Source organism: Dermacentor albipictus, chromosome 3 (assembly GCF_038994185.2).
Source record: "Dermacentor albipictus isolate Rhodes 1998 colony chromosome 3, USDA_Dalb.pri_finalv2, whole genome shotgun sequence".
Classification (NCBI taxonomy): Eukaryota; Metazoa; Arthropoda; class Arachnida; order Ixodida; family Ixodidae; genus Dermacentor; species Dermacentor albipictus.
Window position 1 is genome coordinate 169289613 of NC_091823.1, and position 14140 is coordinate 169303752.

General features: G+C 46.4%; 2 non-coding genes across 2 annotated transcripts; both read left to right on the forward strand.

Annotated features, from left to right (window-relative positions):
- The first annotated feature begins 1693 nt into the window (after positions 1-1693).
- TRNAG-GCC (transfer RNA glycine (anticodon GCC)) lies at positions 1694-1764 on the forward strand. The gene has a single exon. It is a non-coding gene; the product is annotated as a tRNA-Gly (tRNA).
- A 9128-nt stretch (positions 1765-10892) lies between these two features.
- TRNAG-GCC (transfer RNA glycine (anticodon GCC)) lies at positions 10893-10963 on the forward strand. Its single transcript has one exon. It is a non-coding gene; the product is annotated as a tRNA-Gly (tRNA).
- The last annotated feature ends 3177 nt before the right edge of the window (positions 10964-14140 follow it).

Below are 14140 nucleotides of genomic sequence, written 5' to 3' on the forward strand. Positions count from 1 at the left end.
CATGGTATGAGAGTCAATAAAGAAATAAATAAATTAAGGGTGACATTTTTATGTTTTGTGGAAATTTTAACGACAGCCTGTTGCAGATAACATAATTTTACTCCTTCAGTTGGATTATTCAGAGAGGCGGATATTTCTTGCACGAGAAATCGAAACATATATTCAACTAATCAACGAAAACGCACCAATTACATTCTTAATTAATTACTGTATGGCAGATATTACAATTACGAATTGACGAATTGTAGCCGGTCAGCTTGCAAGGCATATCCAGTAGGAATAAACTTACAGAAAGACGGCAGTTTAGAGTTGTGCGCCATCAAACTTGGCGTGAAAACTGTTCCATCTGCTTTTTTAACAAAACACTTTGTTATACATTGAAGCACTAAAGTAACTGGGATGCCCGTGCGTATTGTTCTACATTTTCGGAAATAGTATGCCGAAACTAGTGTCATCTTGGAAATTCAGTCCAAGTGGATGCGTCTTGCAAAGTCACCGGCTACTATTCGTAAATGGCAATGCGTGCCGTAAAGTAATTAATTAAGACGTTAATTAGTGAACTTTTTGTAAATGAGTTGAACACGTGTTTCATTTTCTCGTGCTAGCAATGTCCGCCTCTTCGAATAATCCAGCTCAGGGACACGAATTATGCTATCTGCCACAGGCAATTTAAAGATTCCATTAATATTAAAGATGATCACCGTACACACATGCAGTGTTATACTATCATATGAAATTCGTAACAGAATCTAGAAATTACCTCGTGATTTGTCAACGCATTACAATCAGTGCTTAATATCCGGGTTTCCCCTTTGTTAAGGCAGGTTGAAATAGGAGTAACTATAAACATTCAAAGAAGTTGTGTACTTAGGTAATTGTCGACGGTGTTCGCGTAGGGAGGTCTGTCGCACCATGATCGATGCTCGGAGGTCTGAGCTGCGTTCTAAAAGTGCGTGTTCAGCTTCTCTTTTTGGGGAGCAGTTCGGAACTCTTTGGCGATGCTTTTCTGTGGCTGAGTCGCTGGGGAGCTTTGACTCATAATGATGCTGCACTTTAGAAGCGTGATGACTTTGTTTAGGGGGTAATGTTGTATCCCACTAGATTAACGGCGCAAAACCTAAACCAACAAGGCCACAGCCAATGAGGACAAAGTTTCGACTTCGACAGTGTACGGTTTGCTTTATTGTCACGCTAGGTGGCTGGCAACGAGCGAACATAAAATAAGGCTCTAATTTTATAGGAGAGCTGTGAGAGCAGTTCAGCAACTGGATTGTGCAAGTGCTTTGACAGCCTTTCTAAAAGATGGTGCCATTTTATAGTATCGATTTCTGTGTCGATTTAATTGTTCAAATTGCGTCGGGAAGAGTTTTATGACATGCGATCCAGCTGAAGGACTCGCTTTCAGAAGAAAGGGAGCAGCAGCATGAGCATCTTCACGGCCACACATGCGCCATTTCTAAAGTTGCAATCCTGCCTTGCTCTGTGAGGACGCTATTGTATTGCAACCGTCCATTCATATCAAGCGGCATTTTGCGTCACAGAGCTCCTTGTTCTTTTACCAAAGCACCTGTTCAGTAGGAAAGGCGTGCTTGGCCCAGCAAGCGCTCGCGAGCGGACTGACCCAGAAATAGCTAAAGGTTGCGCAATTTTCCTTATTCTATTATTAATAGTGCTGATGTCGTCTTGGGCAACAGCGTCGGTGGTTCAGTGGTAGAATACTCGCCTGCCACGCGGGTGGCCCGGGTTCGATTCCCGGCCGACGCAGCACCTTTTTTTTTTTCTGTCGGTACTTTATTTTAGACTTACTGCATCAAGCAGTCATTCTCACCTTTCTTTTTTCTTTCCGGCTATTATAATCTGCTCGGGCGAAGCGGTCTGCTGGAAGGTGCATGTCAACGTCTCGTGGGGAGCAAAGCCGGTGAAATGGCGTGCTCCATTGGTGGAGAGAAACACTACCTTGTAGTGTGGTTCGGTGCCGTGCCTGCTTCTTCTCAGATGGTCCTCTGTACTTTAAACAGTAGACCGCCGTCAAGACGAACCAGGTGGAGTCGAATTTCTGATTGATGAACAGTGAGTAAATAATTGGTTGGTTTCTCATAAGCCTTACGCCAAATAAATCCGCGTCACACCAATTGTTTGTTCCGTTAAGCACAAGTTCCGTGACCGCCGCTGACGCCCCCTACACGATTCAGCGAAAGGACCACATCTCCCGACTGGGAGGAGCCTTCTCTGCTGTCTCAGTTTCATTATGGTGGCTAGAGGGGAGTAGTGTGACGGGCACCTCATCAGCGACCTGAGGGACGAGTGTGCGGAACGCGGTGAGAATTTTGGCCATATAGGCTCTATATGGGCTCTATAGGGGCGCTGCTTTTTTCGAAGAAGATATCTGCCCAGCGGTCGATTTAGGCACCTCTGGCCTCCGTGAAGCCGGTTCAGCGAGGGCAAGGGGAAAATTAACATGTCCGCAATAGAGATTAGTAAGATGGGACTGGAATATTGGTAGAAGTAGGGAAAAGACAAATAACGGAGGCGTACAAAAGCAAATGTCCCAATCATCATCAGCAGCAGCAGCCTGGTTACGCCCACTGCAGGGCAAAGGCCTCTCCCATACTTCTCCAACTACCCCAGTCATGTACTAATTGTGGCCGTGTTGTCCCTGCAAACTTCTTAATCTCATCCACCCACCTAGTTTTCTGCCGCCGCCTGCTACGCTTCCCTTTCCTTGGGACCCAGTCCGTAACCCTTAATGACCATCAGTTATCTTCCCTCCTCAGTACATGTCCTACCCATGCCCATTTATTTTTCTTGATTTCAACTAAGATGTCATTACCTCGCGTTTGTTCCCTCACCCAATCTGCTCTTTTGTTATCCCTTAACGTTACACCCATCATTCTTATTTATTATAGCTCGTTGCGTCGTCCTCTGTTTAAGCAGAACCCGTTTCGTAAGCCTCCAGATTTCTGCCCCGTACGTGAGTACTGGTACGACGCAGCTGTTATACACTTTTCTCTTGAGTGATAATGGTAACCTGCTGTTCATGATCTGAGAATGTCTGGCAAACGCACCCCGGCCCATTCTTATTCTTCTGATTATTTCAGTCTCATGATCCGGATCCGCGGTCACTACCTGCCCTTAGATTGTAGGGGTTGGAGGGACGGACTTCGCGGATGAAAACCCAAAACTTGGGAGATTTATTCTACATTATGTACAGGGGACGGTGAGCGTCAATTAACAGTCGTACAGACATTACGGGCCGGCAGCAACTCGGACGCTGCGGCCCGCGGCAAGAAGTTCGAGAGAGGTGAATCAGGGAATCAGGGCATGTCCCAGAATGCTCAGGTCTCTCTGGAAGGCTTCTTATAAACCCTTCGAGCACTGTAAGTCACGTCATGTTTGACCAATAGGAGAGTCCACTCCGATGACGCCACTTTCAGCCAATGGTAGGCGCCCGTGTCGTGGTGTCACACCTGGCGGCTTGCTGCGGTCTTGCCTCGCAGACTGGCAATGCACTTCGAACGAGGAGAAGGGGAGGGCTGCACCTGCTTCATTGTCGGATGCCCACCTGCTAATCCCGGCGGCGCACGAACTTGTTGGCACGTAAACTTGTTGCCTTAAACTTGTTTGCTCGGCCGCTTCTCTGGAATGCGCTTTCCTGCTTCTGCATTCCTCAATTAGCTGTGCTGCAATCCGATGTGGTCTGGGGAACTCGAAGTAATCGCAGGAACCAGCTCCATATCTAACAAGATGTATTCCCTTACCACTTCCAGTGCCTCGCTACCTATCGTAAACTGCTGTTCTCTTCCGAGACTGTTAAACATCATTTAGTTTTCGGCAGATTAATTTTTAGACCCACCCTTCTGCTTTGACTCTCCAGGTCAGTGAGCATGCATTGCAATTGGTCCCCTGAGTTACTAAGCAAGGCAATATCATCAGCGAATCGCAAGTTACTAAGGCATTCTTTATTAACTCTTATCCCCAATTCTTCCCAGTCCAGGTCTCTGAAGTTCCCAATAGGGGTTCACAATGTTTGGTTACGGCAATCTTTATGCGTTTTTTCCTTTTCTTTTTTTTTTGTAACATAGGTAGGACTTTAGGCGATATCATAACAAGAGCTTGGTGGCGCAACCCACTGCCCCGTTCCAAAGGGGGCGCTCACAGCGGTCATGCGCGTTCATGCCACGTTTGCGACGGCCGGCCGCTGACTAGGCTTCGCTGGCTGCGCAGCTGCTTCGATTTCGCCTCTTCATTGTCGTCCTTTGTGAGGTTTGTCAATGGTGTTTGGTCGTTGTGTTGCCACACGAGGAATTGGCTCTTCAAATTGATAGATGATGTAGCGAAGCAAGCTGTCACGCTGCTAAAGTACGTGCATTTTACCTAAAGACAAGGACGGGTATAAATCGTACTCGGAAAAACCTTTTGCGTTTAGAGCCCCAAATGATCTCTTGCAGAAGGAGCAAGGGCCTGGCATAATAAATGGGCTGACGGACGATAGCGTGGTTTGTAAACGGTACTTCGATGAAAGATTCATCGAGAGGATCTACCGGCACCCAATCAACGGTGAGGTTGTGTATCTACCTTGCTATAGTCCGCGTTTAAAAGAAGACTGCATGCCTACTTTGTTCCCTGATAGGCCTAAATATTTCATGATGAAAGCCCCATAAAAATTAAGGAAAGACAGAAGTATATGTGAGCAGCGTGGACCTGCTGCAAAAGGGGGAAAGCTGAACGCAATGAGAAGGCAAGACGCCTAGCAAGAAGACGCCGCAGCGCACGCGAAGCTACGCAAGGAGCAGCCAGATGCCAGGAATCCTGAGGCGGAAATGCCAGATATGTTGTACGCCATGGAACAAAAGTTAACGAAATTCAAGTCCGAAAGCAACCAACCGGAAAGGTTGCTTTGCTCTGCATTCCTGTGGGACGAACTGCGCTAACAGTGTGCTGTACTTTCGCCGGAGAAAGCGCTGTCGGTGCTCGACAGCACACATGCACTTATATTGTGCGGAGCCTGCGGCGTGAAACAAGAGAAGCAAGGAAGATACATATCGTTTAATATACGCTTGCCACGGAGAAACCAGAAGCCTAAGTTATACCAAACACTGACCCAGTCAGCCACTTTGACTAGAGAGGATTCTTTCACTCTTGTGAGAATCTGGCCAAAGTGGTCAAGACCCTAGTTGATGGGTTAAGTTTTTCCTTTTTTCTTCTGCTGGAAAAAGAGTGCTCCAGCATACAATATTCCATGCAGTTCTTAGCAGGCATGAAACTGGATCATGTTAACTGTGATGTTCACGGCAAAGAACTGACGGCAAAATTAGTGCAGTTTTATCTACTCACACGCATGCACTTCTTGACAGTCTTTAAACCAAGTTAGCACTGCCCAAAGGGAGCGACAAAAGCATCTTAAGTTGAGGAGGTGCAGGTAATTTGACCTCTCCCGAATGCGATGAAAAAACTTGTGGAAAGAAATGTGTGATGAATAAACGTGTTTTTCTATTTTCCTCGCGTGTATTGACCATGCACATAAAGTAAAGGATACAATAGAAAGGAGAAAGAGAGCTAAAAAAGATATAAATGAACATGTTCAATGCATCAGAGCCCCCGGCTACAGCATTGCCATTTCTACATTAAAATCTAAAGAAGTTATCCAAGGAAAAGGGTTATAAGGGTAAATTAAATCTAAATACCTTTAACGTTCACACTGAACGAAACTTTATGAGAGAGAGAAACAATGAGAGTGAAAAATAAACGCACTACACTCGAACAATTACTCGCTATAAACGGGAATATTAAGCACTTTACACTACAAACAAATTTCACTCAGGGAGGAAAGAAAAAAAAATACGTTGTAAACATAGTTTTATAATGCACTCGCGGAAACTCATTAATTCAACTGAAATAGGCGAAAAGTGTCAAAACTGGCCACTGATAAGAAACATTTATTTATCATAAACTCAACGCCGCATACCAGTGGTTTGTGTATATCTTAAGCAGCACCATTTAAATTTTCGAAAGCATGCTTTTCAACGAAATAACAAAATGTCTAGTTCATGTCCTGTTATCGCACAACACGGACGCGGCTTGTACTTACTGTAAACACGCTGAAAGTAATTACATGCGGCTCTACGCAAAACCGGCCAGTGCCGGTGCCACTGGCATGGATGGATGGATGGAAGGTAGGAGCGTCCCCTTTGAAACGGGGCGATGGCAGTTGCCACCATGCTCAGATGTTTATTTTGCCTTTTATTTTTATCTATGTTGTGTGTTATTGAATGTCTCGATTTTCTTTAAATACGTCTTCCTACCCTTTGAACCTTATGTCACCTCTCTGCTTTTGAGCCACCAATCCTCCAATCGCCTTTTGCTAATTTCCACCGCACATTTATTTACATGAATATCATTATCTCTGAACCCTAGGGCCTCATGAAGGGTGACTGTGGCCGCATCGACATCGGGATTGATACCATCACATTTTAGTATGAGGTGTTCGATTGTTTCTACATATTTACCACACACAGTACATGTGTCTTCTTCGTTAAATTTCTTTTTATAGCTCCGTGTTCTAAGCCATCCCGATCTAGCTTCAAAGAGTAGGGCGCTGCCTCTTGAGTTATCATAAAACGCTTCCTTTCTGATCTGTTGTTTCCAGTATCGATATAGTTCTACACTATGCTTCTTTTCCATTGAATTTATCCAATTTTTACATTCCGCATTTTTAACCTGTCGTTTAATGCTCTGTCCTTTTTCGTCCTCGTGTCTGGCATACTTACTGGTTAGCTTCCTAGTTCTTTTCCGCCATGGTGAGTCAACGCTCTTTCTGTATAGGTATTTAAACACCTTAGCTGCCCACCTGTTATCATCCAATTTCCTCAGACGTTTTTCGTATAGGATTTTACTCTGAGCTTCCCGTGCTTCGAATGATACCCAGCCCATATCTCCCTGTACTGCTTCGTTTGTGGTTTTCCCGTGGGCACCTAATGCTAACCTTCCCACAGCTCTCTGATTTACTTCTAGTCTCGACTGAACCTCTGTCCTTAAACACAGGACCGCATTCCCGAAAGTAAGCCCCGGCACCATTACTCCCTTCCAAATGCCTCTCAGTACCTCATACCTGTTGTAACCCCACAATGCCTTACGTTTCATTATCCCGGCATCTCTTCGCCCTTTTGCTATTAGAGACTGTTCGTGCTTTTCCGTGTACATCTGCCCTTTGTTTATCCATACCCCGAGATACTTGTATTCGGCCACTCGGGGTATTTCGTGGCCTTGTATTGTAAGCTCCTGATCAGTTGTATCTTTGAAAAACATCCCACCGGACTTAGCTGCACTAAAACTGAAACCTAAACTGTCTCCTTCGTCCCCACAGTAATTAACCAGAGTTTGCAAATCTTCCTGGCTCTCTGCTAACAGTACAATATCGTCCGCATACATTAAACCCGGTAGTCGTTGCTCAACAACCTCTTCGCCTAATCTGTACGACAGATTATACCCTAGATTGCTTCGTTGTAACCTTCTTTCCATGCTTATCATATAAAGCATGAACAGCAGCGGTGATAGAGGACAACCTTGCCTTAATCCTTTGTGAACCTCGACAGTTGTCGTACTCTTGATTCCTTCCCATGTTATTTCAACATTATTTTCTCGATATAGTTCCTGTAGAAAATCAATTACCTCATTACCGATACCTTCAGCTTTTAATATGTTCCACAGGAGTTCCCTGTTCACATTGTCGTATGCACCACTTATGTCCAGGAAGGCTAAATACAGAGGTCTATTTTCCGCCTTAGCCATTTCTATGCACTGGGTAAGCACGAACAGGCTATCATCTAAGCGCCTACCACTTCTGAACCCGTTCTGAAGTTCTCCAAGTATTCTATTACTTTCTACCCATGACTGCATTTTTAATTTCACCGCCTGCATCGCCAGCCTATATATAACTGTGCACCTGTTGCACATCCAGTGCCATCTATCGGGGCCTCCATGTATCCCTCCGCTCGAACAGATTTTCACGAACAGATTTTTACGCACCCTCTCGAGTTCATCATTTTACAGCGTCTAGTTTGTTTTGTTTTTTTCTACCGGATGGCTATAGAACGATCCTAAATCACTAAGTACATGGTTCTGAGAACAGCGCAGCAACGGCATAACGTTAGTGCTCGGAACATTTACGACAGCCTCTCTTAAACCTGGCTTCCCTTTCCTTGTAGAGATCGTTGCCTAGCATTGTCTATTGAAACGTGCGTTCTGTGATATGCGAAGCAGCTGAAGGGATCGCTTTTATAGGAAAGCGACACGAACGTTCATGTTTTTTTACGACTGCCTGTATGTTGTTTCGAACGCCGCAGCCTTGCATTGCGCAATGATGATCCATCCTCTTACCAAGTGGCACTTTGCGTCGCAGAAACCTTCGTTGCACTTTTAAGCACCTGGTCGAGGGAACGAGTGCTTGAACGAGCAAGTACCCGCAAGCAGACCGACTTAGGTAAAACTACACATTGCGCAATTTTTCTTGCTCTATTTAAGGAGTGCTGCGTCGATCTCGAATGTCGGTGTCAGTGGTTCAATGGTGAATACTCGCCTGCCGCGCAGGTGGGCCGGGTTTGATTCCCGGCTGACACAGTTCTCTTCTCTTTAAGAATAGCAGCTTGCTTTCCGGTTGTTTGAGGCGCTTAGGCCAACCTTTCTAGGTGCATAACATGATCAAGAGGGGAACAAAGTGGGCAAATGGAGTGCTGGCATTTGCAGTGAGAAGCACCTGGTTGAAGCGTGGCTCGGCACCATGTCTTGTTTCTTCTTATATGTTCATCCGTACTAACTTGTAGTACAGTAAACTGCCGCCAACACGAACCGTTTTAAGTCGAATTTCTGATTGGGAAACGTTATATGAACATTTCGTTGGTCTCCCAAAACACTAAACGCAAAATAAATCCGCCTAGCCGAAATTCCTCAACATCTGCTCAAGCCTGTAGCCGTATTCTGTAACAATTCGGCTACCGAAGAATTTGCTTTGCGAGTGGCGATTGGTCATCGCTTGGGTGTCGGCACCGCCGGGCGGCGCGCACGCATATTATGATGACGTCACACACGTGCCACTAGTGCGGAAACCGAACTTGTCGACCGCTACGAAGAAGTTGCGCGAGGTGCCTAGCTGTGATCCGAAGGCTCCGTGTGCGTGTGCAGAGCCTGTGCGTGCCGTGTGCACGGGCGAGATCGGCGTTCAGTGCAAAATGGCATGGCAAAGCTTATAGTAGGGGTGGGCCAACTGAAATTTGTGGGTGGGCCAACCTAATTTTGGGTGTGGGCCAACTTACATTTGGACGTGGGCCAACTTGAGATTTGGGGGTGGGCGAACTTCAGATTTGGACGTGAGCCAAATTGAAATTTGGGGGCGGGTAAACTCAAGATTTAGGGGTAGGCCAACGAAAATTGGGGAGGGGGGGGGTCAACTTAAATTTGGGGGTATGCTTACACATACTTGAAAAACTCCAGTGGAGTTTCTGCACGCCATGCTCATGTATGACGAACAACCTAGCGGCCGCTATGGTGTTGGGCTGCTGAGCACGAGGTCGCGGGATCGAATCCCGGCCACGGCGGCCGCATTTCGATAGAGGCGAAATGCGAAAACACCCGTGTACTTAGATTTAGGTGCACGTTAAAAAACCCCAGGTGGTCAAAATTTCCGGAGTCCTCCACTACGGCGTGGCCCATAATCAGAAAGTGGTTTTGGCACGGAAAACCCCATAATTTAATTTTACCATCTAGCGGCTTAAATGGGCCAACCGCAGTAAGCAAATTACACTAAATCACTTACTGCCAGTATGTCACACACACGTTTTATAATGAAAGACAAAACATGTCAATAGCATCAACAAATTGCTTGTAGTAATTGTTTTTGTAGCCAACAAACGTTCCTAATTTGCCATATTTTCGCTTGGTTTGTGACCTTCACTTCCGGAAAAAGAACTGCGCGCCGATTCGCCTCTGACCTTCCTCTTGTTTTCGTTTTGTCCGCGCACCGCCAAAATACGACGCCACCGCCAAGGCAGTATTCTTCGGAAACTGAAGCGTTACAGAATACGGCTCCTGGTACGCGACTCAGCAAAAGGCCCACATGGACTGACTTGGAGGAGGCTGCTCAGCTAAAGTGCGTATCACACATATCAGTCAACAATGCGAAGGCTAGAGAGGCATGTCTCACTGCTGGCATTCGCGACCAAAAATAGTTCGTCACATAAAAATGAAGTTATATAGGTACTCGCCATTTATATTACTGTAAAATTGAGCCCCGTACTTTACTGTAGGACGTAATTATTACAAGGAAGACATCCAATAGCCGAACGTATTTGCCATCGAAGGGACCGAGTGACACGTATCAGCGATACACGCGCTATCAGCGCTAAACATTTTTACGACCGCTTTAATTATATCGCTTCGAATGTCGCATTCTTGCATTGCGCTTTGAATTTGTTCTACCCCAGTGATCCATCTTCTCATCAAGTGGCATTCTGCATTAGAGAAGCCCTCGCTGCGCTTCTGAGCGCCCGGTCGACGGACCGTGTGCTTGAGCGACCGAGCGCTCGCGAACAGTCTGACCTCGATAAAGCTACATATTCCGCAATTTTCCTTGCTATACTGTATAAGTATATATACATATATATATTGTTTCGAATGGTGCAGTCTTGCACTGCAGCATGAATTTGTTATTGTACTCCAGTGATTCATCTTCTGATCAAGTGGTATTCTGCGTCGCCGAAACCCTCGCTGCGCTTCTGAGCGGCCGGTCGACGCACCGAGTGCTGGAGCGACCGAGCGCTCGCGAGCAAACTGACCTCGATAAAGCCACACATTGCGCAATTCTCTTTGCTCTATTTTAAGCAGTGCAGCGTCGTGCGTCGGCGTCGGTGGTTCAGTGGTAGAATACTCGCCTGCCACGCGGGTGGCCCGGGTTCGATTCCCGGCCGACGCAGTTATTTTTATTATTTTTTTACATGCCAGCTTTGACTTACGGCTTCAAGCAGACAACTTAGCTTTAATTCTGCTATTATGAGGCGCCTAATGCTATGTTCACACTACGGTCGTAACGCGCGTAACAGCTCTTTTGGCGTATTGAACGTAACGGCTGTAAAAAACGTTACGGCGGTTAAGCCGGCACCTTTGTTCACATTTACTGCTGCTTAAATTACGGCTTTTACAACAGGCCAATCAAATTTGGAGCTGCTGAATCGACGTCACCAGCGGTCCAATATGGCTCCTGCCAACATGCGAGCGCTGGCCGAGATCGAAGAAATTCACGCTCAAAACAAACGTATAGTCATGTATTCAATCGCCCAAAGACGACGAAGGCGACGCAGAAGGGTTTGGGTGCGGCAAGTATTTCTCGACAGGGCCGTGGACGGCGATTTTCACAAACTTTTCGCCAAGCTCCGAGTTGGTGACGCTGCGATGTTTCATAACATCATGCGCATGTCGCCCCAGCAGTTCCGCTTGCTTGAAAACCTAATGAGACCACTCATCGAAGTTCGGAGCACGCATCTGCGGCCATCGATTTTCTCGGCGGATAAACCAGATGAACTGAAAACAGTCTCGCAAGGCGCACTGCAAAAATTTTCACGAACACAGCCAATCGTGCGCACGGAATGGCGGAATGGCACTTCCCGCGCCCGGAGCTGTCTGCAGACGGGAGGACGGAAGTGTCGTCACCGGTTGTTGAAAGCCGAAAGCTTATCGGTCATTGGCTGTGTCGCAACGGTCGTAACATAACAGTCGTAAATGTTGCCGACCCTTTAACACTCTCACCCACGATTTTTGCGAGAATTGCGCACGTTGGTACCTTTACGTTCGCAGTCTGAACTAGACGCATACGCTTGTTGCGCTTCCGCTTACGTATGTTACGAAAAATCGGCGCCTTACGAACGTAGTCTGAACATAGCATAATGCTATGTTCAGACTACGTTCGTAAGGCGCTGATTCGTAAGGCGCTGAGACAACCTACGTCGGCAGCTGTTGAAACGTCCGAGAAGGAACTTGCGAAAAGTGTGGGAAGCGACCACAGTGACGTGGCACCTGAACGACAGGTTACCGCTACGCCAACGTGCTCCGTCAAAGACGTCTCTGACACCACTCAAGCCTCGCCGAGCAGCGACTAAAGAAGACATGGACGTCGCGAGCAGCTCGTCTGCGAAACGCCCACACACGCAAGTTTCCGAAGGTGACGGAGGGCGCAGCGGGAAGGCACAGGAGCCGCCCAGGAAAGAAAGTTCGTACCGCCGTCCTTCTTTCAAGCCAAAGCCTCACATTCCGCCGGATTCCATTCCGACGGTACCGAAGGCGCCCCCCGTAATAACGAGGGCGTCGCCCAGCAATGCCTGTATGCGAGGTGAGGGACGGGCTGCATGCAGAGTACAATTGTAAAGTTCGGTCGCTTTTGCCTAGGAAAGAATTGTGCGCGTTCTGAGAAATGGCAGGATGTATGGGTTCACTTGAACTAGTATGCTTGTTTTTCTTCTAAAAAAAAAGGAAATGGCTTCAAAATCTGCAATAGCGCTACGCATTGGTACGCTCAATGTCCGAGGCCTGGGCGTGAAAAGGCGGCAGTACCAGGTCAGCCGGTTACTGCAAGAAAATTATTTATACATAGTCGCTCTACAGGAAACAAAAATTGAAAGTGAAGAGCGCACCGACCGAATGGTTCAAACATTTAGAGCGCGGTACAGTGCATGCGTTTCCCATGCTGTCGGCAGTTCCGGTGGGTGTGTTTTGTTGTTGCGGAAATCTTTAGAAATTGTACCGCAATCTGTATTTGTTTGTGATGAAGGTCGAATGATTGTGTGTGACTTTGCGCTCTGGGATTCGGAAGGGCGGGTAATTTGCATATACGCCCCAAATAATGAAAGAGAACGCCGTGACTTTTCTGGAAAACTTGATGTCTATTTGAAATCTGAGCGATATTATCTGGCTGGGAGACTTCAATTGTTTGTTTTTCTGATGACCGGAATAACAACTTGCTTGTACGCGATCAAAGTGCAGGTTTCTTGCTCGCAGCAACCCGAGAGCGTGAATTAGAAGATGTTGGTACGGTGTTTTGCAGTGGAAAGCAGACTGTGTTCACGCATTTCCAGCGGGGCAGTTACGCGAGATTAGATCGAGCTTATATATCAGCGAGACTGGTTCCGTTGTGTAGAAGCTATGACGTGAGGCACGTATCCTTCAGCGACCACAGTCTTGTAATGTTCTCGCTCGCCAAGAGAAAAGAAAACCGCCCTTTTAATTGGTGCTTATGGAAATTCAACGTCAAACTTCTGGACGACGCAGTCTTTCTCGCGTTTATAAAAAAACGTATACGAGAGATGCTTGCTTGTGAATCCGCGGGGTTTATAGCGATGTGGGAAGATTTTAAACAGGAATTTAAAATAAGCCATTGAAAGAGCCTCTGTGTTACGCTACAATGAAAAAAGAAAAGAAAATGAATTGCGAAATAAGCTTAACGTATTGTTGTCGATAAAATGCCCACAGCCAGAAGAGTTGTCAACAGAGATAAGGAATATAAAAAATGAGCTTGAAATCATTGATGTCAAGAGATGATTTAGGGTCAGTGATACGTGCGCGCTCAGAGCATTTGTGCCTCGAGGAAACGCCCACAACGCGCGCTTTGGGCGAAGAGAAAATATACGCATCGCAAAATGAAATAAAAGAAATTGAATACGGCAACGTGCGTAGTAGCGATAGTAATACAATACAGCGTGCCTTCTTCGAACACTACAGAGAGTTGTTAAGCTGCAAAGGAGCGGTAGAAGCTGGCTTTGATAGCGAATACTTGCCTTTATAGCCGAGGCTAGATGATGACGACAAGACAGTCCTCGAGGAACCGATTACGTTGAATGAGATCGAAACCGCAATTGATGAACTCAAACCTGGAAAGATGCCCGGACCTGATGGCCTAGGCGCAGCTTTCTACAAGGCATTTAAGCATGAACTATAGCAGTCATTTTACACCATGTTTTAGCCGAGGCTTATAAAGTAAAATACATGCCGCCTTCTTTCCGAAAAACCCATACAGTGCTGATCCCGAAATGCGATGACCCTGTAAAGCTGCTCTCAGTACGGTCGTATCGTCCCATAACATTATCCAATGTAGATTATAAGA